Source organism: Ochotona princeps, chromosome 19 (genome assembly GCF_030435755.1).
Source record: "Ochotona princeps isolate mOchPri1 chromosome 19, mOchPri1.hap1, whole genome shotgun sequence".
Taxonomy (NCBI): domain Eukaryota; kingdom Metazoa; phylum Chordata; class Mammalia; order Lagomorpha; family Ochotonidae; genus Ochotona; species Ochotona princeps.
In genome coordinates, this window is record NC_080850.1 from 16,811,440 (window position 1) to 16,837,578 (window position 26,139).

The following is a 26,139-nucleotide window of genomic DNA, read 5'->3' on the forward strand; positions in this document are numbered from 1 at the left end:
TTAGAATATATTTTATTTTTAAAGATTTCTTTATTTGAAAATGAGAGAGAGAGATCCATCTTCTATCTGCTAGTTGACTCCCCAATTGGAGATTTTCTATTTGCTGGTTCACTTCTAGATAACTACAATGGCTGGTTCTGGAGCCAAAGCCAGGAGCCCAGAACTGAAACCCAATTTCCCACACCGGTGCAGTGATCCTAGTACCTCGGCCATAATTCACTGCATCCACAAATACAATAGCAAGATGCTGGATTGGAAGAAGAGTAGCAGGAATCAAATGACCTCTTCAACATAGGATGTGAGTAACAAGCAGCAGTTTAACCCAAATTGGAATATTTCTTATTTATAGAGTTGAGTTTGTGTCCTTGTTAGTAAAGTGATCATAGGGTCAGAAAAAGAGAGGACTATAGGATAACTCCTAGGTTTTTGATGGAATGAATGATATGCTTTGTATTCCATTCCCTAAGATGGGGGAGATAGGAGAGGCATTGAGTAGTATGGGGAGGGGTTAGTTTTTTTAATTCACAACATGTATGAGGATATGAGTATCTGATTCATGAGTAGAGATGTCTTATAAACACTGGGACTGAAAAATGTGGGTTGAGAGGGGAATTCAGGACTTGAGATGATAACAAAGATAGATACCATCATCACACAGATTTAAAGAGTTTTGGAATCTCACTAAGGGAGAGTGAACATAAAGACTGGACACTGAACTTTGGGGCACATGATCACAAGGGAGCCCATTTGAGAAGGGTAGACTAAAGTAGGTTAAATGAAAACAAAATGTGCATAAAGTATAGAAGTCTGAAGAAGGAACTGTTTCAGGAAGGCAATGACCAATTGGTAGGCAACAAAATGAGAAAAGAAAACTTGCTGCTTCGGTGTCCCTAAGATATTGTGTAGGTGTAGACAGTGTATACTGCATAAGGATCCCTAGCTTAAAGGGATTGTAGGGGCTACAACAGTCCCAACAGTTTGTGTTTTTTCCTCTTGAGATCTTTTATATCTGCTCTTTCTTCTACTTGGAAGACTCCCCTATCATTTTCCCCTTGCCTCCATCTCTCTCCCTTAAACCTCATCAATTTCTTTCTTTTATTTGAAGCTTCAACTTGAACACCTCTGTGTCCACAATCCTGGCCTCTCATGTGGCTTGCTAGTGCCGATCAGGCTAACAGGAATGCTGGCATTTACTTCTCATGGCCACGACATTCATCACCCTTACTTGGCCCTTTGCCTCATATATGACTATGTGTATCACCTCTCTGGCAACACAATGGCCCTGCGCTGCAGTACTTGGGGTTCCATCTACAACATTAACCTTTAAGTTGTATTTTCACATTGACCAGTGCCCTTGCTATGTGTATGTTTGGGCTATGCTGATCACTCAGAACAAGCTATGATTTCCTGGTAACAGTTAATGAAATGCAAAGGGAAAAGTTTGAGAGTGGTATTTGAGGTAGTTTCCTTGTTATGATTTTCGCATTCATAAAATTACCAGAAACTAGTCATCATTTGACCTGACTAGATATCCCAACCATGTAAAACAACAAGGAAATATAATATTTAAACAGGAACAGATTGATGGTGGTTTAGTTACAATCAAACATAATGGTCTGAAGGTAAGTGAAAACCCTTACCTACTAGAAGGATCGACACTCTATTCAAGAACATGTTGGAACGCACAAGAAGGTCAGAGCTACAAGTTTCATAGTAAACGTGATTATAATAAACATTTTTTATCATGATAGATATCATGATAGATAATGTTAGACATTATCTATCATCTTATCATTTTATCATGATAGATATCATGATAGATAATACTTCTTTATGCTTCATCAATATTGAGATCCTTATTTTGATAATTACCCTATTATATTTTTCATGAATTTTAATTTTTAAGGATATCAAATCCTGCAATGGGAAGTATTGTTGGGAATGAATCTAAAAATTCGAAAAAAATTTCTGAAGAGAGTCTCCAAACATGACCCTCTGATGTCAACAAAAGTATCACTATGAAACATATTAGAAAAACAGATGAACCAACATCAACCAAGAAATGCTGAATCACAAATTTTAGGGTGGGAGCTAACAATTTTAACAAGACCTTCAAGCAATTTTTTGTACACTGAAATTTGAGATGCTCTAATCTAGAATATCAACACATTTGTTAATGAGAGAATGAGTACAGGATTTCAAAATAGTTTTAAAAAATACAGAAACCATGATTTCCAATTCACTAAGACAGTGAATAAAATATAGTTATTATAGTGAAAATAGCAGTCAGGGGGTGGGGGTGGGGGAATGAGTTATACTGTTTTCCTTCTAAAGCCAAGGATCCAATTTATCCAAATTTAATATTGAAACAAATAGAAAGTCAGGCTATAAAATATGAAATATAATAAAGGAAAGTTGGCTTGTACACTTAGTGTAACTAAATCTATTCAAAACAAAGCTTTGATAATTGGCAGCTGGCACTGAAGTCATCAGAAGATGCCTGTCAAGACATTCCCACTAACCAACATCCTAGTTAACAATTATATATAATATGCTCAATATAAACTTGTTATGGAGAAGCGTGAGAACACCAAGCAATGTTCTTGTAACTTTCCCCCAGAAGGTTGGGAAGCTCTCAAGAGTTGAGATAGTCTCCAGAGAGACCAAGATGTAGAGGGAAATCCCCTAGTCTCAACCCCAGCTCATCCTTCCCTCCTGACAGCTGGTAGCACAGTCTGAGGAAATATCTCTGCACTGGGCTATGGGAACCTCCTGAAGGAGTAAGAACTTGACTCCCTGGTTCTGGGGGAGCAGAGGTACAGGCCAATATTTTCAAACTTTCTAAGAGAAAACTATCTGAATTCATTAAGACGACATTATGGTAACAAGTAACAGGAACTATTTCCTAATTTTAAGTGAAAAAAATGGAATGCATTATAAGGTCACCCAGTCTCATATTTTCAGCCCAGCTCCATGCAGCCATTGAGACCATTTGGAGAGTGAGCAAGATCTCTCTGCATCTCTCACTCTCTGCCTTTCAAATAAATAAAAGAATTTTTTTTTAAAGAGCTGACAAGTTGAAAGGAAATCTCTTTGTTTTTTCCTTTTTTTTGAGAAAAAATATTCTTTTATTTGAAAGGCAGGAAGTCACACACTGGATTTATTTAATTTTTATTTAATTCTTCACTTTAGCTACATCTTTGAGGCACCAACTTTAACCACACCTTGCTCGAGTTTATATGCTAATATCCAACCTATATCTTCATATTCTATTTCGGTATCGGTTAGAGATTGCTGAGAAAGAGAAACTGCATGAATATGCTTGTGTCATGTCTATCCTTGACCCAGTTTACTATGGTTTGTGTAGATATAGTCTCTGGTTACAGAAATGACTTCTGGGTCCTACGTCTAAGCAAGTAAAAGAAAACAGGCAGTTCACAGAATGATACAAGAACAGGTAGCTTTGTGTTCAGCAAACTACTTCCAGATGACATTACTCTATCAGCAAACTGTGTCATCAAAACTAAACCAATTGGCTCTCTTTATCGGAAGAACTCTTAGTTACCACTTCAGATAGATAATGAAGATTTATCTCAATTTTTCTTTTATTTTTAGCAAGAGGAAAACTTAAAAGTGGTTTTCTTAGGACACAAGGTATTTATATAAATTTTAACACTCATATTTACATTATTAAATAGTGAATCACACTTATGATTGACCTGTGATGAAAAAAAGGTGCTTTAAAAAAGTTGATTTTCCTGAAAATTTCATAAAGTTCTCTGAACACATAGGTGCTTTTAGGGGTGGGTATTTAGACAAGTGGTTAAGACAAGCATATCTTATTTCAGAGTGTCTGGTTTGATTCTCTGTTCTGGCTCCAAATTCTAGTTTCTTACTTATGTAGACTCTAGGAGGCAGCAGGTCATAACTCAAGATATTGGGTTATGATGGCTGATGTGGGAGGACCGACTTCAGGTTCCCACTATCTTTTGTCCAGCCTAAGACCTGACTGCTGGCAGGAATCTGGGGGAATAAACCAACATTAGGGAATACTCACACTCTCTCTGCCTTCCAAGTAAATTCAACACTAAATAACAAGTGCTTTGTGTGATACATTTTCCTAGCTATGCACATTACTTTAGTAATGCTAGGCTTTTTTCCTTTTTCCACTTTTTTGCTCTTTGACTTTGTGAATATGTCTATATAAAAGGTTTGAATGATCACACAGAGCAGCATAACCAGTCTCTCCAGCAAACGGTCTTACAAAATAGGTACTTTAGAATCAAATTAAGAAGTAACCTCCGTTCAAAGTTAGTCTCAGAAAAGGGAACAGTTGATTTACAGACACAATGAGATACCTCAATCCCCAGAAAACAGCTCTCTTCTATCCTATAATAACCTCAGATTTATGCCTACAACTCCACTGTGATAAGAGTGGCATAAGAAAACTGTATTGCATGACAACTCAAGCTAGTCTAAGTCAACATTTTAGTCTCAACAATTTGGTTACAATTTAATATAGTCAAAACTAACCATAGTTTCACTGGGAAGAGGCACATTGAGGAAAGAGAACGAATGGAAAAAATCTGGAGGTGGATGTGCAACCTAACTGGAGGGACATCCCACAGAATGAAATCCATGAAGGACCCAGAAACTTGGAGCTAGAATTTGGAAACTTCACAGACTTGAAAAGAACACAGGGTAAAGAACCTAGGATCTTGTCTATTCAATCACTTTGCAACATACTAGGTCTTATTCTATTGTATATTTGCTCATGAAACAAATTCATTCCACAAGTACTAATTGAGCCGTCTGAAGCTGTAACACTGTTCCAAACAGTGGAACAACAGTAACAAACTTGGCTTGCTGGCTGACAGAGTAACCCACATTTCCCAGCTTGAATTCCTGAATAACTCCAAGTAGGCTAAATTGACTCAAAATAAAGAGAATCTCAGTGTTATCAAGAATATTCTGAACTCATAAGACCATCAGTTCAGTTTTCAGCCCTCAGGTGATTGTTTATTTTGATTCCTGAGTTTGGTGTAACAGTTTTTGTCGAGGGAACTTTTGTTAAGTCCCAGCTGTTGGGACCAAATCCAATGGGGTAAGGAAAGTCAACTTTCCTCTTCCTCTCTGACTGAAAATTGCTTTGTGACCATGGTGTAGAGGGATGAGGGGAGGAGTGTGGAACTACTGAGGCTCCACAAACTCAGCAGCAACCTCCAATGCTTTTCTTATTTGTTGGTCAGAAAGCTGTGACTCAGATTACCATGGTTTGGGAATTGAAATCCTGACATGAACAATTAAATTCTGTATTTATATTCCTAGCAATTTCATTTTGTCATTTGTGGTTTTCTTCAAATTACAAAACAATTAAATGAAGAATCTGGCAAAGAAATTGAACCAGATGCAAGTTTCTTGTTCTCCCCTTCCCCCCTTCGCATTTAATGGCAGGAAAAAGAATGTAATTTAAGTCTTCCCAGCTCTTTAGCTGCGGAACAGCTGAACAGGCATCTTGAAGGAGAAAGTGTCTCTTTCACTAAAGAGTGTGATGTAGTGTTTTATCTGCAATGTTGAAGAGGAAAGCCCTTGAAGTACAGAATTCCCTAAGAGAAATGAAACACACACATACTCCAACCACAGCATTTATTATCCTGACACTGCAATTTAGTAAACAAAAGATACAAAAGGTGTCATTCTGGTCTATCTTTGGTAGACATAAATATGAGAGCTTCCTTTAAAATGTTATGAAACCAAAAGATTATTCTTGAACACACACGGACCTCTGATGTTTGAACTGGTCTAATATGTGCCAAATGCTACTGTCATATTAATTTAGATGACTACTCAGAATTTTAATTTGCTCCCACAACTGAATAATACAGAATATCAAATATATTTCACATGCCCTTCATATTCTTTTTATCCATTTCATCAGGGAGACAGAGAAACTTATTTTTGATGGATTTAGATTTACCACCTGTATAAACTCATTACACCTCTTAAAAATGCATCCGTTTGTAGCACTAGAAAGGCATCTGGTAAACAATCCCAGAGCACTTAGGCCAAGCCTTGGAGTTTGAAATTCATTCCACTTGGTAGCAGAACATCTCCAGTCAGGTATTCAAGTGAAGACAATTTAAAAGATAATATATATCATCCAAAGGAAGGTTGCAGAAAGTTTGGCTGTGTACTTCTACCAGTTAAATCTAAAGCGTCATGTTACATTTTATTCTGAAAGACAGTAGAGCCTCTGCATAATGATTTCCTATGCTGAATTACACAGAGAAAGAACTTTTCCATTTCTTCTGACCCGTAACTTAATATCAGGCAAAAAGGCTATTAGGTGGAGGAAATTCTATTTGCTTGAGTGGTTCCATTTTTGTCACCACCACTCTCCTCCATTCCAAATCCTTCCACTTACCTCCAAGTGCACACATACACATACACACTGATATAGAACAAAAAAAGTAACCTGAGTCTTGTCTGTCTTAGGGATAAGGCAAAGTGGAGAAAGCAGAGTCTACTCTTAGTGGTTTCTACCAATACTGCTTGTGAAATTTACCTTAGATCCTACCACTAATAAATTTCACCCAGACACTAGCAGGCAGTGGTGATGGCTCAAATAATTGAGTTCTTGTCATTCATATGAGAGACCTGGATTTAGATCCAGGTTACTAGCTTGGTCTTGCCTACCCCCAGCCATTGCAGGCATTTAGGGAGTGAACCACCTGATGCAAGATCTCTTGTTTTTGTATCTGCATGTCTGTTTTTTAAAATAAAATAAATAAAAATTTAAAGAAATTTGGAATGAAGAAATATCACTCTCACTATATGTGAGCTATTCCATTGGGATTCTTGTCAATAGAGAGCAGGCATTGCCAGAATACTGTCATCATTGACATTAGAGCTCATGCTAGCTGAACTCTACCCACTCTGAGAACTTGTCAGCATTTCCTCATCTTTCTTTGAAGATTTGAAGTAAATACTTCTGTTTATCACTTACATATTCCCTGGCATATTGTTTAGCTTTCCTACACTGAATGACTTATATTTTAAGCATATGATTTCCCCCCTATGAAGACAATACACACTCCAGGTAAAGAATGTAGCAAATTTAGATAAGTAAACAAAAGTTTTCTATGGTCTCAGACCCAGATGATCACATTTCAGTGTCTGTCCTCCCACGTCTTGTTTTTTTATTTGCAGCACACAACTATCTTTCTGCAGTTGCCATCTTGGTTATGGCAAAAACACATGCCAGCTCTAGGACCAGGAAAATCTAGAGCAAAATATTTATAGGGAGGAAACATCAGTGCAGGCACCCTGAGGATACATGAGGCCACATAAATGTCTTTGAAAATGAGGGTAGGGGACAAATGCCATGAAAAGAAAAACATTACATTTCACCTGGTATCTGCCATGATTGGAGCTGCAAAAAGAGATATGTCCTTGTGGAAGGAGAGCTCTTTCCCTGAGGTATGAAGAAATCAACCAAAGTAAAGTGATTGTCATTCCTTATAACGAAGTCAGCATTTGCAATGGTCAAACTGGGTATGTTTTTCTTGGCATGACCAAGCTAAACTTTTGTCATTCACAGAACAGACGGCCACAAAATTAGAAACACTGGGACAGGCAATTTCTCTGATGTTTTCTTTTCAACAGTACTGATCTGTAATTATTTCTCCAAACAAAAAGAAAGTGTTTGACAGAGACATTTAAAGACCTGAAACAACTTTCTTATAGGAAACACATGCTTCTTCTCCAAATTAAAACACACTATTATGCTAATAGGAGGACACTCAGCAAGTAGAATTTTCTGGTGATTTGTGTTTTGGGGGGAAGGATAGTGATCAGAAGGTAAGAGACAACTGACTTTTGTTAGCTGTCCTGAACGGACGCCAAGCAAGCCAAGTCCAACAAATGTGTCCTTAAAATGACCCTATTATACACACAGGGAAAGTATCTATGTGCTTTTATGGGACTGTACAAAGCTGAGCTTTAGAAAATACAATGAAAATGAATTTCTGGTTTCTATTAGTGCCTTCTCACCTGGTCCCTGAATTCAATTACTCAGCTCTTAAGATTCAGAATCATATAGATTTGTGTACTGGTATGGTAGGTCTTCTGTAAGTTTAAATGTACAAACTGCTGTAAGAGCTCCAATGCCAGACCTTTCTCCAAAAGCAAAATTCATCTTGTTTTCCCTCCATATTTAAAGCCCATCAAAATCACCACAAAGATAAAAGAAATTGCATCTCTACAACAATAACTGTTGTATATGGAAGTACTTGTATTTGGCAACAGGTCATTCATTAAGGCATAGTAGTCATCAGCAGAAATTTTTTTTATGAGGAAACACCACTCCAAGACTAGCAACACTGAGCTTGATAAAATAAAGAAACTCCACCATAGTTCTGTGTATTTCTAAATGTACACTTATGGGCAGTTTCATTTGTGTAAAGGTTAAGTACCTAGTAGTTCATTCAGTAAAGTAGATGGAAGGATGTCTGGATTTACTTTTAGTAAAATTGAAGAAGAATATTGAAGAAGAATATTCCATCTATCATTAACTTTTATATGTTCATTACTTCATCAGTCTTAGGACGTTACGTCCAAATCTTACATGATTTTATCCCAAGTTCTTTTTTCCTTGTTAATTCTTGTTTCATGATATAAGTCTCCAGGATCAGCATGGCTCAGAATTGGGCTGTTTGTTTTCAAACACGTGTCTGGTTTTCTGTATTAAGTAAAGGGAAATTCCCTGCTGCAAAGCTTTCTCTTCATTAGTTTACAGAAAATATTCAGGTTCCATTTCTGCAAGCATCATCCCCATATGACTCACACTTACTACAAGCCCATGACAGTGCTACATTAAAATGTAAATGGCATCTGAAAAGGACATCACCTTAACCTTTGATCAATTATCACTGCCTTACTATGAATCAGATTACCTCTCTAGAAAAATGAATCACTGCCTTAGATAGCCACTGTATGTTCAGTTGTCAAAGCACTAATTTTAGTCTTCTCAAAAGAGTGATTCATTAAAATTTTACCTACTTAATAGCTGCATTTTTATGCATTTATAATATTTTATATAAATCATAATGTAATTTCCCCCTTGAAAATCCTGTTTTAAAGCACATGTCTTGACTTTTCATTTTGATTTTGCAGTACAGAGGAGGAGGGTTTTCCTATCCCCAGCTTTTAGCAGTCATTCAGTTGCATCAGGTGGTTTCCAGAGAGTCAGACATCCTACTTGGACAATACTTCCTCAAGGGCAAAGGCCATGACTGACATTCAATAAGCATTCCCTACACAATTAGAGAGCGAGTAGGATCCAAAGGGACCACTAAGTTTGGATTTAGAAAGCAAACAATGGCATGTCAACTGGTCTGGGAAACTGGGACCTGACGGAGGATACTTGGGAAAGTAGTCCTCATCGGTAAGAAATATCAGGGAACTTCTAAAGCAGTGGTTCCAAACCAAAGAAGCTGAGCTGAAGTAACTTATTTAGAGTCACACCTGTGGTAAATAGTAGAGTGGGTGTCTGAACCCAGGCTCTTACAGAGAGATTCTTACTTACAAATAACAGAAGCATAGATACTATGTCAAAGCATGCTAACAGGCAATAAAGTATATTTAAAAAGTATCATGATGAGAAAAGTTGCAGAAATTAAAACAGACACACACATACACTATACATAGGTATATGACTAAAGTTCACCTTCAACTTTGGCATCTCAAGTGGATAAAGCAAAACATTTTCACTCAGTTACAAAACTTGTTTTTTATATGATGGAAAATCTAGCAGTTACTCAGGAGTGGCCAACATTTCCTAGCTCAGAGACAGAAAACTTTCTTCTAAGTAGGCTATTATCTGTATCCTTAAGAATAACTCTAGAATAAATAAAGTGGTGAGTTTTGTTTGGCTATTTCTCTCAGCATGTCTCAATGCAAGAAAGTGATGAATTGTACTGAGATCTGAAGGGAGTAGTCCAAAGATGCAAATCTCCTGTGATCTGACGCAGTTTAAGAACCCAAATCAAGGGGTGTATGCAGCACCATGCGTTAGTCTGTTAGGTGTGTGACTCCCACTTTCTCTAGAACTCACTTCCCATATATGTAAGGATGCATCTTGTGACAATTTATACTTTCAAGTTTTATTCCACAAATACTAATCAGATATTTTATTTTAAGTGTTGCCGCCTGGACTGGATTATGCAACTAGTTTACAGAAAGAAAATCTCACCAAAACAACAGATAGATTTCCTCTTCCCACATATGTAACATGAAGTCATTCATTTAACACGTATACACTGACCTCTGCTATTATACAATGGGTGTATCTATCACTTGGTTCTTGTTAAGACTGACCATTTCAAACAAGTTTTTTTTTTGGATCCTTGAACTGAAGAAGGCGCAATAAAACACTCAAGTGACTCAGCAGAGCAGATAAAGTGAGAAAATAGGCTCAGGCTTATTTGCTATTTCTTGCACTTATGCTCAAGGTGGGCTGATACTGGTACTGTAGTCTGAGTGTGGGATGTTGAACAGAAGATGTGACATGCTGTACAAGCACTACCAAATTCTCTATCAACCCTAACCTGACTCTGGTCTTGATTAAACCAACACAAGCTTCACAAGACAAGGTGGACATACATGCCAGTCATATTTACTTGAATATTCAGTGTTGAATATTCCAGTTCCAAGAACCCAACTTGCTCAGTTAATGCGACTAACACAGTCTTTCAGCATCGGCAAGGTTCATCTTTCCTTTCTAATCACTGGGACAAATGGAAATTCAAGGAGAAATACAAAAAATGCTATGTTTTGTAATTTCTGAGATAGAACCATTGTACCATTAATACACACACATATATGAAATATATATAATTCCAGAGACAGAGATAGAGAGTTAGAGGGAGAGATACAGAGATTTTCTGTATTCTCCTCTGGTTCACTCATAAAATGGCTACAATATTGAGAGCAGGGAGACCAAAGTCGGGAACCAGGAACAACTTCTGAGTCTCCCATAGAGTACAGGAGCCCAAGGAGTTAGGCCATATTCCATTGCTTTCTCAGCTGCATTAGCAGGGAGCTGGATGGGAAGCAAAGCAGCTGGGACTTGAACTGGTGCCCACACGGGATGCCAGCATCACAGGTGGCAACTTTACTCTTCATGCAATTCCCCAAGCAGTGCATCTTTCTAAAAGCAATCACCCTTAAACATCATGACATGTACCTGGCACCATGTACTGTTTGTTATTGGTGTGCTTTGCCAGTTCCACCCCAGCCTGGACTCATCCTTCTCCAGAAATCTTATCAGATTTTTTTTTTTTTACCATCAAAATGACATTTGGCTGCACATTTTTTATTCTTTTGTGGGACATACTTAAGAACATCACCATATTAGTGAAATCAGCCCAGCCCAGCCCACCGCAGCTGAGAAACATCAGAAGCCTTCAAGCTCCCTACATGATTCCCCCACAAATGTCAAAACATCTCATTCTTTTCCACATAAATCCTGTCCACTTCCCAACCTGAGTTGGAAAAGGAGAATGCAATAGCTTATTTTGAATTGTATTGGCTTTTTTTTTTTTCCAGATAAGGAAGGGTCAGGGGATGCTTAAAATCCCAAGACCTTTTCTCAAACGTTTGGTGTCTCCTTTCTCCTTTCAAGAGGCAGGTTCTCTCCCGGAGGTGTTTTCCCTTTCTCTCTACTTTCTATGTTCACCTGGTCACTTTGCAAGTAAAACTTCTCTGTCTAAAACTATAAAGAAATTGTATTTGGCTTTTAAAATTGCACTGTGTTTTTCAATGAAATACGGGGGGGATGAGATTATGGTATAGCGAATGTTGGCTCTACCTGCAACACCAGCACCCCTAGATGGCCAGTTCATAACCTGGCAGCTTCACTTCTGATCTAGATTCTTGTTAATGGCCTGAGAAAAGCAGCAGAATGTGGGCCAAGTGTTTGTGGGCCTGCCAGCTACGTGGGAGACCTAGATGAAGCTCCTGGCTTTGGCCTAGCTGTTGTTATCCGAGGAAGAGTTGATCAAGCATCTTTTTTTTCCATTCTTTTTTTTTTAACCTTTAACTCTGCCTTACAAATAATGAATAAGTTTGTATAAAATAATGAAAGAAAAGTCTATAAAGACAGAGGAACAAACTGCACTCTGAATCATGCTGTTGTTTTGTTATTATTACTATGAATGGTACCTAGTATTTTATTAGACCAGATGCATTATCCAGATAGCCTATTTGATTGACCCTGGAAGAACTTGTCTTCTAAAACACGAAACTGTTGATGCTTAAATGAATGAATTTCAAAGAATTTTAGCTATAAGATGCTTAAAAACAAAACTGTGCTGTTAATCTCAATAAAGTTGCTGCTATGCTAGAAGACTCATGAATTTTACAGAAAATAGATTTTTTTCAAGACTAAACCTCAAGTTACAGCTGGTCATGAAATGAATGGCAAGTAAAAAAAGTGAGTTTCTAGTTCTTATAGTAATTTTGAGGTTCAGATACTTTTTACTATGCCCCCAAACTAAGTTTTGTTAAAACATTCAAGAAATAATATTTCTCTTCAAGAAAGGCAAGATTTTAAAACATGATTTTAAAAACATGAAAAATGGGAAGAGCAATAATTATAAAATTGATTGCTTTTGAACCGTAATGAATAAGTATTAACTGTATTTCAATTACGGCACGATATGACTGCATGCATTTGCTATGAAATTACATAGGTCTTATTTTGTGTTTCCTTGAAGAAACATAAAATGAATAGGACAAAGTAGTTGTTATTATCTTTTCCTTAGTCAATGGGAAGAGGAAAGTAGGCTTTCGGACTAAGCTCATTCATCTCTACCTACTTTAAAACCAACATGAAAGGAATTAGACGGTGTGTTCTGGCTGCATTGAGTCAATTGTACGATCAGACCATCTCATGGGCACGAACAGCTTACTTGAATGATGTCTTCCAAAATAAGACTAGAGACAAAGACCACATCTTTGAAGAAGAAACCTAATGCTTCACTTCCTACATTGTTTTCCTTTCAGCATTGATACTGAAATAACATGTAGAGCTATTTCTTTCCATAATTTAATAAGGCTACATTTTTAATTGTATAAAAAGCATCACAGTACCCCAAAATAAAGTATGCCTAAATGCTAGGATCTACATCACATAAAATGATAATTGTTTATTTAGGACATCAATTTATTTTTACTTTGCTATTACATAAAAATAGCAGTAACATGGCAAGTAAGATGATATGATTGATCTGACTGCTGAATTATTCATTCTATGGAAGTTGTTGGGTTCACATGAGATATCTACCGATGTACACTGTATAAATCATAATGCATCTTTTTTTTGGCCACAACCACTCAAAGAACCTATCAGATGCTTTTTGTATCCATTTACACATACATCCTGGGACTCCTGATATCCTCGTAACTAGGCCCAAAGCGATATTGTGCATCAGTGGCTGAAGGGTGGGGTTCCAGTAAATGATATCCAGAAGGAACATTCTCTTCCAGAGAAGGTCAGTTAAATGATGAAAGACTATGCAAGTCTGTGATTTTCCAGATTCACTTACATAATCAGATTTAGAGCACCAAGTTTTAGTAATTTAAAATGGCCCTTGTACAGGGTAGTTATTTTGAACTGTTGGAATATAGGTCTTAATATGATCATGGTTGCTGAAATGATCTCCACACCAGGCTGGACTGAACCTACTGCCTCTTTTCAAATGCACTGCATGGGCTCTAAATACACCTGCTTATAAAAGGTTTTTCTCATTATCCAGGATAAGTTAGGGCTCCAGCTTTATGATCTCACAGCACCTATATTCCCTTCACAGCATGTTCCACCGTGATACTTAATTTGAGTATTATTACTTGCCTAAGGTCATTTGTTCTCTCTACCAAGCACCTCTGTACCTATACTTGTCTTATTATTGGACTTGCCTTATTATTGGAACACAAAAAGACAACTGATAACACTGTATTGACTAAATAGATAAAAAAATTCTCACTCAGCTACAGCTCTCTGAGCTGTATGAAGAATTCTCTGCATGGAAAAGTTGTTTTTTCCGCTTTGAAACACATATTTATAAATATAAAATATCACCATCTCATTCTTTATCATCTACCAAGCTTCCCATCCTATTTAGTTTGACAAAAATACTAAATTAGAATATTTAACCAAGGGAAGAAGCCACTATTCCCTGATGAACTGCCACCATTTGTATACTCTGCCTTTTTGCTTCTAGCAGCTGAATTTTTGATATTAAGATCTAATAATTTGAGATAAGACAGACATATTTTCATTAAAGTCCTACGTTCTGTATTCAAAAGCTAAATATATGCTTGTTTAGGGTGTGGTAAGATTATGGGTGACTAAAAAATTTCCTCATATTTTTGAAATGAATTAAAAATATGAATTTATTACTTCAGGAAACAGAGAAAAAACTGACTGCTAAAAGGTACACTTTCAGACAAAGGTACTATAATTAGCAAAGCTGCAAAAATTATGCTAAGGCCAACAATCCTGCTAAATTTTTGTCTATAAACTTTTCCCAAGTGTACACAGCAACTATATCAGTTACAAAGTCATTGGTGAAAAATCAGATGTTAATAAGTTTCTATCATTAGTTTTAATATGAATTTTAATACTCTCATGATTCTATCATTAGTTTTAAAAATGAATTTTAATACAGTCATGCGTCACTAAACTCTTGGGATGCATTCTGAGAAATGTTTGTTAGTTGATTTCACAGTTTTATGAGTATTGTGGACTGTTTACAGAAGCCGAGAGGATTATAACACCACTAGGTGATACGACCGTGTGAGACCACTGTTGTACATGCGGTTCATCATACATCAGAATGCTACGATGACTAAATTTTTGTTCATCTCCTGCCTTCTCTCTGACAACAGGGACCTGGCCCATAGTGAGCATTCAATAAATATTTGCTGAAATATGATATGAGTGAAAAAATATCTTCATCAGACAAGCTGAGTTCAGAGAGATTAAAATTACTCAAAAAAACACCATCACTCAGAGTAGAGTAGAATGTTGCATGTCCTTCACACCCCTTCTCCGTGTGCCCAAATCTCACAAAAACTCATGATTTTCTATGGGTTAGTGGGCATATTTATGGCATCAGAACTTCACTGTCAGATACAACAAACTCTTAGTCCTTCAGTTTGTCTCACCTTTCGTTATGGCAAAACGCTGGTCTTCAGACACAGGGCAGAATGAAGCAGAAGCTTGCCAAGCGCTAAGGGAAGCCCACTCTGCCTGACTGCCAATGTCTGAAACTTTGGCACACTAAGGCATCTATTGTGGTTGTAGATTTGAGTTGAGTGATTCCTGCTGAAAACACTGTGAATAATTCTAACAATGTCACCACATGCTGTTGTTCTGGACTTTCTTCTCTGTGGGTCATGTTTCCAGCCGCAGATGATTAGTAATAAACACTAATCAGTAAACTGGTCAGAACAACAATGCCATAACCAAGGTCTGCCAAGAGCGCATTAATAGGATACTGGGCTCTGATTTTAATTAGGCTTAGATCTTGTTATTAAGCTGGACTGGGAGGAGAGGTTGGAGGATTAAAAACAGCAAAGCAAAAGCAGGGAAATGATCTTCCAGGAGATTAGGAATCATTAGCCATTCTCATTTTCTGTAGTTATAAAGTCTTAGAAGGTTGTGCCACCTTATTTTTTTTTCCACATGTAGGTATGTGGTAGAGGTTGGATCTCTCAGAACGCTCAAAAAGTGGTTCTGTTCCATCATCTTTGCTGGCTTTCCCTGCCAGTTTGTTGATAACGTATGCTGAAACACTGCCAGTTGAAAACACACTTGTACCTGGTGGAGGGGACTTTCTCAGACATGTCCCCCATGTTCTGATGACGGCAGGAACAGAACTGATCTTTTTTGGGTTTATTCAGATGGGGGAAGGACTGCAGTGCATGGGTTGAGTGGCATCTATTAAGAGGACCACTAAAACGAGAAGCTTTGCCTCTTTGTGCTTTAATCCCACAGCATTCAAAAAACATTTCTAATTACCACTTGCTCCCTTGCTTCACAATCTTTGTCCACAAAATTGACTACCTATAATGTGATTTATGTCTGATCATATTTTATTGTAAGAAACACTGAGCCCCTCCACATCCAAATTTACACTGCTTCTATTTGCAAAAAAGGATCACCACCACCATTATTATCATGTTAACACTGAGTTCTTACTACAAGTTAGGCACTGAATTACATCATTTATACATGTTATTTCTCACACATGTTCATGATAGTTACTGTCACTGCTTCCACTTTGCAGATGAAGAACTGAAGACTCAGGAAGGTGAAAACACTTTTTCAGTGCCACATGGCATATGGAAAACAGAATTAAATACAGTGCAGTTTTCTGGTACACAGTTGATGCTCTCAAACACTAAGAATTGGACGCTTGAGCCATCATAGCATCTCAAAGGAAAAGGGGACTCTCTAATTCATCCCTTCCTGAGGGTTATAACCTAAGTGGAATATTAATCCCTTGAGGGAAAATTTTTAAAAAGCTAGTGCTCTATTTTCAATTGACTCAGACACTCAGCAGTGGGGCATGGCTATTAACATCTAATGAAAGATGCTCACATAATGCTGGGGTGTGGGTAGAAAGTGAGAGAGTTTTATTTCCCTCCCACCTCTCCTTTTACTTACTTTCCTCTCATTGTTCTTTCTTGATTCAACAGTATTCTTTTCCTAAGCAATTTTCTATTCCTAGCTTTAAAATTTTTCCTCTTTCTGTCTGCTACATTGCGGAAAGCATCACAAAAGCCCCAGCCAGTACACATGGGGCCCTCTTTAGCAATGAGCAAGATCACAGAGGTACAAAGAGAGAATGGTCCTTCATAAGGGAGGAGGGAGGGAGGGAGGTTACTGATGTGTACAGCTTTATTTTATTACCCCAAAGTGGAAAGAGGTGCAAATTCAAATACAACAGGACATGTTTATCGTTTCAGCCTCTAATAAAGTGCTAACAACATTTTACTTTTTCAAACCCCTTCGTTTCATTAAAAGGGTTTCATTCACCTTTTAAGTCCATTCTGTTAAAATTCATTTGCAAACTCTTCCTTTGATACAAAGAATGTTCTAAATAAGGTCCATTGCAGTGATAGAAGTTCCTAATGGTCAGGTGATGTGCCTCCAAGAAAGGAACTAGAGTTTCCTGAACACATTAAGATAAAACAACAAGTCTCCAGCAAGTATGCAATGCAGAATGATACTTCTGAGAAACATATTTGCTCCACTCAACAGGAAAAGGTGGCTCATCATCTTACTCATATTTTGCACCTGGTGGAGGGCTCTGTGGATAAGTTATCTGTAGGTGACCAATTACTGTGGTAAAAGGTTGAGATCTGATTATTCAGAGGGATTTTTAAAGATTTGTTTATTTTTTATTGGAAAGCCAGATTTACAGAGAAAAGATACAGAGAGAAAGATCTTCTGTCTATTGGTTCACTCCCCATGTGGCCACGATGGCTGGAGCTGAGCCAATCCAAAGCTGGGAGTCAGGAGCTACTTCTGGTTTCCCATATGGGTACAGGGTTCCAAGGCTTTGGGCTATCCTTTACTGTTTTCCCATGCCACAAACAGGATGGGAAGTGGAGCAGTTGGGACACGAACTGGTGGCCATATGAGATCATGGCACATGCAAGGCAAGGATTTGGGTATTATGCTATTGCACCACACCCACTCCCCATTTTTTCAAAGATTTATTTATTTTTAGGAGAGACAGAGAGAAAGTCAGAAGGTTTCTTAAAGGGGTGCTTTACTGTTTTGTAAAGTGTGAGGTGTTCTGAACCCTCACAGTATGTAAGGTATCTTAAATTCAACTTTAGGCACTTGAATACTACTACCTGATGTAAGTCTTTAACAAAGCATGCTAGATGGAAGTATGCTCTATGCCCATTTCTGACCAGTAGACAGTTAAATAATATGACTTATTTCTAACAGGAAATAGAAAGACTCAGATAAGCTCCAAAAGTTCTCTTGGACTGGGGCAAATGAAACTTCATGAATGAATGAGTTAAGACAAGCCACACTTGACAAGCACATGTGACAATATTTATTCAGACTTACCATTGTGGATGACAAAGAAAAATTTTCATCAGCAAAAACAAGGACTCATGTTAAGAGATAAGAATTTTACAATAGATTAGCCTACCTCTTGCAACTCTGGCCTCCCCTATCAGAGTGCTGAGTCCCTGTCCTAGCTGCAGCAGTTTGAATTCAGCTTTCTGCTAACACACTTGTGGATAATGGTGAGTATGTAGTAAGTTTATTATTTTAGGCTGGATAAGAGAAGAAAGAAGTCAGGAAACAATACAGAAATAATAGGACCAAAGGCAAGATAAAACGCATCATAAGTAGATGAAAGGTATATCCTAGGATGTTACACCAGAGAATGATGAGCAATGAATTGGGAAAAATGTCTTAAAAGATAATTTAGAGCCATATAAAATGGCTGAAACATTAAAAACATTTTTCAGGTTCTTAAATAAGAGCACGAGACTACAGAACTTTGAACATGAGAGTCACTCTAATATCTCCCAGCAAAAGATTACTAGCAAAGTACCTTTTGTTAGGTATACTAGATTTATTACTAGAGGAGAGAGAGAGAGAGAGAGAGAGAGAGAGAGAGAGAGAGAGAGAGAGCGCGCGCACTCTGGAAAACCATGGAATGGCTTGATAGCTAGGTGTACGATTTACACAGAAATTGGGTTTCCGTTGATTTTGGAGTTGAAAAGATTTACTCTGGACTGAGTGCTCTCAAGAGTGGGTATAATTTTTAAACTGACTATCCATAATGAATCTTACACAGAAGAAGGGAATACTAGACCCAGACTAAATTGTAATAGGTAAGGAAGGAAGCAGTTTTTTTTTTATTATTATTTTGAGGGGTAAGAGGGTGCTTAATATTTTGGCCTAACAATACCAAGCCCTTGTTGGACGTATCAGGTCAGGTTCCTGATGTCATGGGCTGGTTGTCTTTTTCTTAGCAGATCTGAGAGTAGTATTTTAGGATGAGTCACTGATGAATGATATAAGCTGACTAGAGAATAAACTCAAAGGTAGAACAACTAAGTAGCTTGCCATCCTAGGGGAAACGGGTTGCACTATCCATGCAGCATGGTACAAAACCTCAGAAGCACTCCAAAATGTAGGGGCCATCATAATCTCTATGTCAAGGCTGGAGACTTAAGGCTTAGAAAGGTTAAGTAGACAGCACTCTGCCTTAATTAGTAAACAAAACAGGGATTCAACTCTAAATCTGCCCTGCTGCATCTAACGATAATATCACTAGGACTCTTGAAGCCAAGCGGTCATAGAAGAGCTATCAACCATGAGAGCACTCCAATGTCTTCAAGAGCTTTCAAAAGAATATCTACATTTTCTCCTCACAGATTCTGATTTAAGTGGTCAGCCTCATTGGTGTGTGTCACTGGTGATTTTTATCACATAACAAATTTGAAAATTAGGAGAGTTGGAGAAAGGATCTACAACTCAAATTAACAATGTCATTAAATAACCTGTTTTACTTTCCAATGTGGAGCTGAGGGTTGGGGGAGCGGGGACTGCTGTGTTGCAATTTGGTAGGTTCCCTCATGAGAAAGAGTTAGAAAAACAAAAACACAAACATGTAACGCCTTTCCCCCAGGAAGATATGCTAACATTCACCATCCCAAACTTCCCTGAGCACCCTGGCAGCCAAGAATAGCTATGAGAACAAACACAGACTTTCTTAATTTTGTTGTTAAATGGTAAAACAAATGAACCGCTTCTAAGAGCTTGAATTCTTGTGAAGGAATGTGTTCAACACAAATGGGTCTTTTCTCTTCTTCCTATTCTCTGTGTCAAACCTGAGAAGTATTAGGCAGTTTATCTAATCCTTCTTTCCAAGTAACTAGGGATAAAAATGCACTTGGGGATCTAAATTCCATCCTTACACAGCTTATGAAGGTAGCAGAACTTCAACAATCAGTAGGAAATCTTATGGGGAACCAAGCATAATTGTAACAAAATAAAGTGAAGGTGGGCAATAGCTTTGTGAAAACTGTTGAAGATGCTCTTCCAAAATAGATACTCCTCAATGTGAACAATACCACAAGTTTGAAAGCCACCAAAGAAGTGCAGCACAAAAACCCACACAAGTTGCAAACCAATAAAGGACTTCAGGTACTAGTGAGACTTGGAAAATCATGATGACTTTTAAATAGCAAGTGTTTCTCACTCCCAAGGAAAGGTTATAGCTTAACAGTTTTCCTAGTTTTCAGGTGAGAAATTCTAGTTTCTCCAGAATTATCTAGCTTTACCCAAGTCCACATTGCTAAGTAACTGTATAGAAATTTCCTAGATCTGGGTCTATGTACTCTACTATACTTACTCACTGGAGCCTTAAGGATGGCATATGCTTATCTCATATAATGTTTTAGCGTCTTTTAAAATAACTCTCAACCTGAAGTATTCAAATTTTGCTCCCATATGCATATGTAGACATATGATTAAACTATGACCCAGCTATCCAACTCCTGGGAATATACCCAAATGAAGTGAAACTGGCATATAAGAAAGCAACCTGCAACATTATATGTATGTATGTGTATGTGTGTGTGTGTATATCAATGTATATAATATATACACATACACACACATATATATAGCAGTACAATCCACAGTTACAGATATGGAAACAATCCAACGCCCATCAAAAGAGGAATGGATATAGAAAGTGTGGTACATTTATACCATGGAATACTACACAGCCATTAAAAATGAAATTCTACCATTTGCAACAAAATGGTCCCAACTGGAGACCATTATGCTCAGAGAAATAAACCAATCTTGAAAGAACAAATATATGTTCTCTCTGATATAAGAAAGCCTTTGTACAAAATTACATATATATATATATGCAAGCATGTATATATAGATATTCTCATAGTTAAACTATATCATAGATACTAGCGTACCAGAAGTAGGGCTATGTTGCAGTAAAAGGAGGACTCCCCATAAAACAGTTAAACTTCCTGTGACAACATGATACTAGATTTTTTACTTTTGTCTATACCTACAATGCCATGAAATACTTAAATAGTAGAATGTTAAACTTGTAACTGTTACCAAAGGACTATACTACTGCAATAATATAGGGGGAAATAGTGGAGGGAAAAAAGGGGAAGAGGAATTCCTATACTTGCAAAATTGTATCATGGCAAATCATAAAAACAATTAAAAATTTTTAAATAGAAAGCAACTAAGAAACGCATGAGAATACACTTTGTCCCAGGAGGGCTTTGATTCTACTTCAGCTTATAAAGAATAAATCACTCACCAGTGCTGTTCTGTGTGGTTAGTCATATACTGCAAATATTGATGACGCCATCGGCAACTGTGTGTCATGACCCATGACTGGGAACCACTGCTTCAAATCAAAGGCTGAAGGCTATCGTGGAAGGGTCAAGCTGCCTCTTGCAAATCCCACCACCACCATCCTGCTGCCCACTTTGGGGACCATACCCCTTGCAGATTAGAGGCATTCTTCATAAAAGGGAGGGAACAGGAATTGGGGCTCAGCACCAAGTCCTCCTGGAGGGTGTGACAAAAAGAGTGAACAGAAAATACTGTTACAAGAGATGGAATAATTTCCCTGAAGTGATAAATCTTAGCCAAAAAACTGCATGAGATCCCATCCAGAAAGCTGCAGGATTTTACACTTAGTGGATGTTCCAAGGACCCCCATGGCCAAGGCTCTCTCTATAACTTCTCTCCTGGGAGACATATCTAGGGTAGAATCATTGTTCTATTAAAATAAGGCATGTTTGGGGGAGAGAGGGAACACAAGTTAAACCACAGGCACTCCAAATGGCTCATTATTTATTTTATGGCTACACTTTAGTGGGACACAAATGAGCAACTCAGGACTAGAAGCCCTCATCTCATGTCTCAGCTCCCTCCTTTCCATTCCACTTCCCATTACACACAGGGTTTTATTATTTTAAGAGCTTAATGTTTGTCCATTTAAATGGAGAAGGCTGGATAACTCAGTCAGCATAATGCTTTTATAATTTCAGTTACAAAGTAATCTGATGATTGGAAGTCAGGCATGTTTCATTTTCCTAAGATATTGCTTCTCACAACCCCCCAAATAATTTTGCTTTTAGAACCTCAGAGGAAGGTGTTGCATGTCAATCCATCCTAGGAGTTATCCTCAATAGTCCATCAACTTGAGCAGTCTCGGGTTTTCCAGCAACCAACCTTGCAAATACCAAGGACCTGAAAGACAGAGAAATCTACATTTTAAACATAAAGACACAATAAATTATTTCCCTGTTTCTTATTCGATGCTTTGAAATTAATTTGATGCAAACTTGGCAATATACATTTCATCTACATTTGCCTGTTAACTGTTTAAAGGATGAAGCCAAGTACTCAGAGGGAATTCAAAAGAAATGGAAAGCATAGTTCACTTCCTCAAAGAATGTTTATTCTAATTGCAGAGAAGAGACTTGGAGATTGTACTCATTAGGCAGACAAGTTTCAAAGCAAGCTGCTTATAGCAAAGTAGCAATTAGGTATAAGAGATAAATTGAAAAAGATAGTCATTTGGGTTGGAATGAGGACGAACGAGGCTGTACGGAAGGTAAAACAGAGTTTAGAAAGAGATAAAGACAAGAGAGGGACCAGAAGAGGCTTCAAGTTGGGATATATTTGCATTTAATATTAAGGAATTCTTTTTCAAGCACGAATTATTATTGTAGTCCAACCTAGCCAGCAGGTCCAAGAGACTAGCAGGGAAGTGAAGACGGAACATTTCACCAATTTTAAACAAATGGCTAAAACAAAACAAACAACCCAAATGACTTCTTTAGTTCCATGCTCAATTAAACATCTTCCTTGTGTCTAGCTTCCTTGCTCTCAAAAGGTAAAGAAACTAACCTTTATTGCTACTGATTAAGATACATGTTAACAATTGGTGAGTACCAGGAAGTGAAGATAGTAAGTTTAATAAACAATAACACTGTTTTTGAGCAATTACTACCCTGGTGTTAGAAAGAAAAAATTCTGTCTCCAAGCGGTTGTAGTGCCTTCCAAAAAGGTGTGATGGGAGCTCAAAACCAGGGCAGCTGGTTCTGAAGTGCCAGGTCTTGCTCACTGTTTCCCAGAGTTCTAGGACCAAGCATCTCAGCACCAGCTGGAAATGCTGAGTTCAAGCCCAGTCCAAAAATTTATGGAATCAAACTCAGGAGAGAGTCCTGCCGCTGCCCTGCAGCGACACTAAAATGACGAGGAATTTCGAGGGCCTGGAAAAACAGGAACCACAGGAACCGCCGCCGTGACTGGGACACACACACCAAACGAACACACACAAACCAACCGACGAACAAACGAAAAGCCGAACCAAAAAGAGAGCTAACGAAAAGGCGAACGAAAGGGTTTTATTGCCGAAAGCTGCTTATATATACAGTTCTCCACCAATCACTTCTCCCCGTGGTCCACAGGGTGCTATCTGATAGGCCAGCAATCGCAGGGGGTGGGGGGCATTAGCCTATCTCTGCGACTTCCTGCTTGCCTACTGGCGGGACAAATCCCGCCTCCTGGCCCTCAGCCAGCCGCCATCTTGCGGGCCCTCATATGCGTGGGGTTGGCCGCTCCCCACAGAGTCCAGCAATTTACATTCAAAAAGCCCTCTGGGAGATTCTGATGCTTGCCCAACTTGGAGAACTACTCTTACAACGGTTTCTCTGCTAACTAAGCTTAAGTGGAACTTGGGTTATGCAGTACCTCTCTCTCTCTCTTTTTTTAAATGAATTTCATATTTTTTGCAGAGGTTTTAGGTTCACAGCAAAACTGAACCAAGGTACAGATATGGTCCATGTATTCCTACTTCCCACATACTCCCAGCATCTCCCACTGTCCTTGCTTACTTCTAATGGCTTCTTATATACTGGCTTCTTACTGGTTTATGGATTCTCAGGTATTTAACTAGTAAAATGCAGTACTTGTATTTGGACTTGAGTTACAGAATGCTAAAGGCAATGAAAGATCCTCTGTGCACTACCCATTTCTTTCTGTAGGATTGCTGCTTGTTGCAGAGCTACTTAGTTTTGTTGTCATCACAAGGGACTTATAGGGGGGTCATGTAAATTTTTGAGGACCCAGGGCTCTTTCCTTCAGAATCACTCATGTGCATCAAACTCTACTATTTTACAGACTGAAGACATTAGGACCTCTAAATGACAGCTGAGAGGTAGGAGTCTACTTAGAATTTTTGTTCTGAGGCATTTAAATGTCTTTGTGGCCCTTTCTCGGTCTCTCCAGAAGAGCCCTGGGTATCAGCTGATAGGGGAGGTGAACCATGAAAAAAGCTGGGTTCCATTCAACGTAATTCCATTAGGGGCAGAAATGACTTGGTGAAACATGAGGAAAGGAAATCATTTGCAATATACCAACAGCTGGGCCCAAATGACATCACTCACCAAAATCAAAGGAAATGAGCTAATCAGATATGCATAAAAGCTCTTTTTGTTTGCCTGCTTAGAAAGTTACAATTCACTTTCAAGCTAGAGGTGGAAAAAATATCTCTTTGAAATATTTTGGCCCTGATATTTCGCTTCTTTAAATTGTTTTCCGTTATTGGAGCAGACATAAAAATAAAATGCTTGGAATATTCTCAGTATTCTGCTCATGACAGGAATTATCCCAGGAATCTTATTTTCACAGGTTGCTGCCATACATATGACTGCCTTCAGCCACAGATCCACTGGTCTTTGCATTTGGAGATTGTACATGTTGATCTTTCTTTCCTGTCTCCTCACAAGTTCACCTGATCCTATGGTTGCATAAATGCATACTAAATTAAGGGTTGAAGGCTGTTGGTAAAAGTAAACTTAAATAGCATTAAGTAAAAGAAGCCAGAGAAAAGGAATTCAACATTTGCTGTGTGGTTAGGGCAATGCAAAAAAAAAACCAAAACAAACAAACAAACAAACGCATTCTTGAAGCATGGAGGATGGAGATGTGGCCAGGGTTTTGGGGATGTGGATATGGGAAGCAACAGCATCCAAGGAACTGAAGGCTGTAGTTTCTAATAGAATCCATCTTCCAGTTCTAAACTCTTGCCACAGAGTTGAACAGGGCCAAATAAAAGCAGAACTTAGCCTTGCACCCATAGATTCAACCATATCCTCTCTCAGGTGTCTGCTGGGTGCTCTCAAAGCAGATGAGGTTGAGGGACCATCCTTTAAGGTGAGATAACAGTGGAGAAGAACTGTTGTTTCACACTATTTAGAAGCCATGAGGAGCCTTCAGGAAATAGGGTCTAGTGATGACGGGTTTTCAAAAAATTCATGGTAAATGCTTACTGTGAAAGTAACTGTCCTTGGATTTCACAAAATTTTATGCCAAAGCAAATCTATATTTTTCTCCCATTTCCTATTAATTTTTTGAAGTTTCTTACATTTGTAAAGAACAATCTCCAACTGAAGTCATTCAGAAACCATCTGCCAGCCCACGTGGCAGAAGTGCTGGTATTCTACTATTATTATTACATTAATTATTTATCACATTTTCACCATTAATTAAACTATCGGTAGTATGGTGAAAAAACTTACAGAGATTTCCCTTCTTTGCAGCATTTTAAGAACACAACACACAGTATATAGCATACAGTGGTAATGTGGCATAGCAGGTCTCTGAAACACATGCTTGCATAACTAACACTTTATACATGTTGAACAGTAGCTTCCCATTTTTTTCTTGCTTCAGCCCCTTGCAGTCATCCCTTCATCTGTATTCCTTGTACAACACTGTTAAATCCACAGGCTAATGTATTCAATGACTCTGGAACCATTTGAAGTATTCATGGCAAATGTTGGATGCTGAAAAAAAGATGCTATCCTATGTAGCTCAAAAAATGTACCTGACTCCACTTTCGAGATCCTCTTTGGACTCTAGCATATCCTTACTTGATGTGAATCTTTTCCCTGTGTCAAAGTCACTATCAACAAAAAGGTAGTCTGAATACAACATCAGTTAAAAACATCAACTGAAACACAATAAAACGT

At 38.1% G+C, this 26,139-nt stretch overlaps 1 long non-coding RNA gene across 1 annotated transcript in view; it reads right to left on the bottom strand.

Annotated features, from left to right (window-relative positions):
• Positions 1 to 22,331, bottom strand: part of LOC131482675 (uncharacterized) — a 75,938-nt gene extending 53,607 nt beyond the window's left edge. The window contains exons 1-2 of the long non-coding RNA XR_009247226.1: positions 22,240 to 22,331; positions 21,408 to 21,661 (exon numbers count right to left, since the gene is read on the bottom strand). This is a non-coding gene — a long non-coding RNA (uncharacterized LOC131482675). The remainder of the gene's footprint in view (positions 1 to 21,407; positions 21,662 to 22,239) is intronic.
• Between the last annotated feature and the right edge of the window lie 3,808 nt (positions 22,332 to 26,139).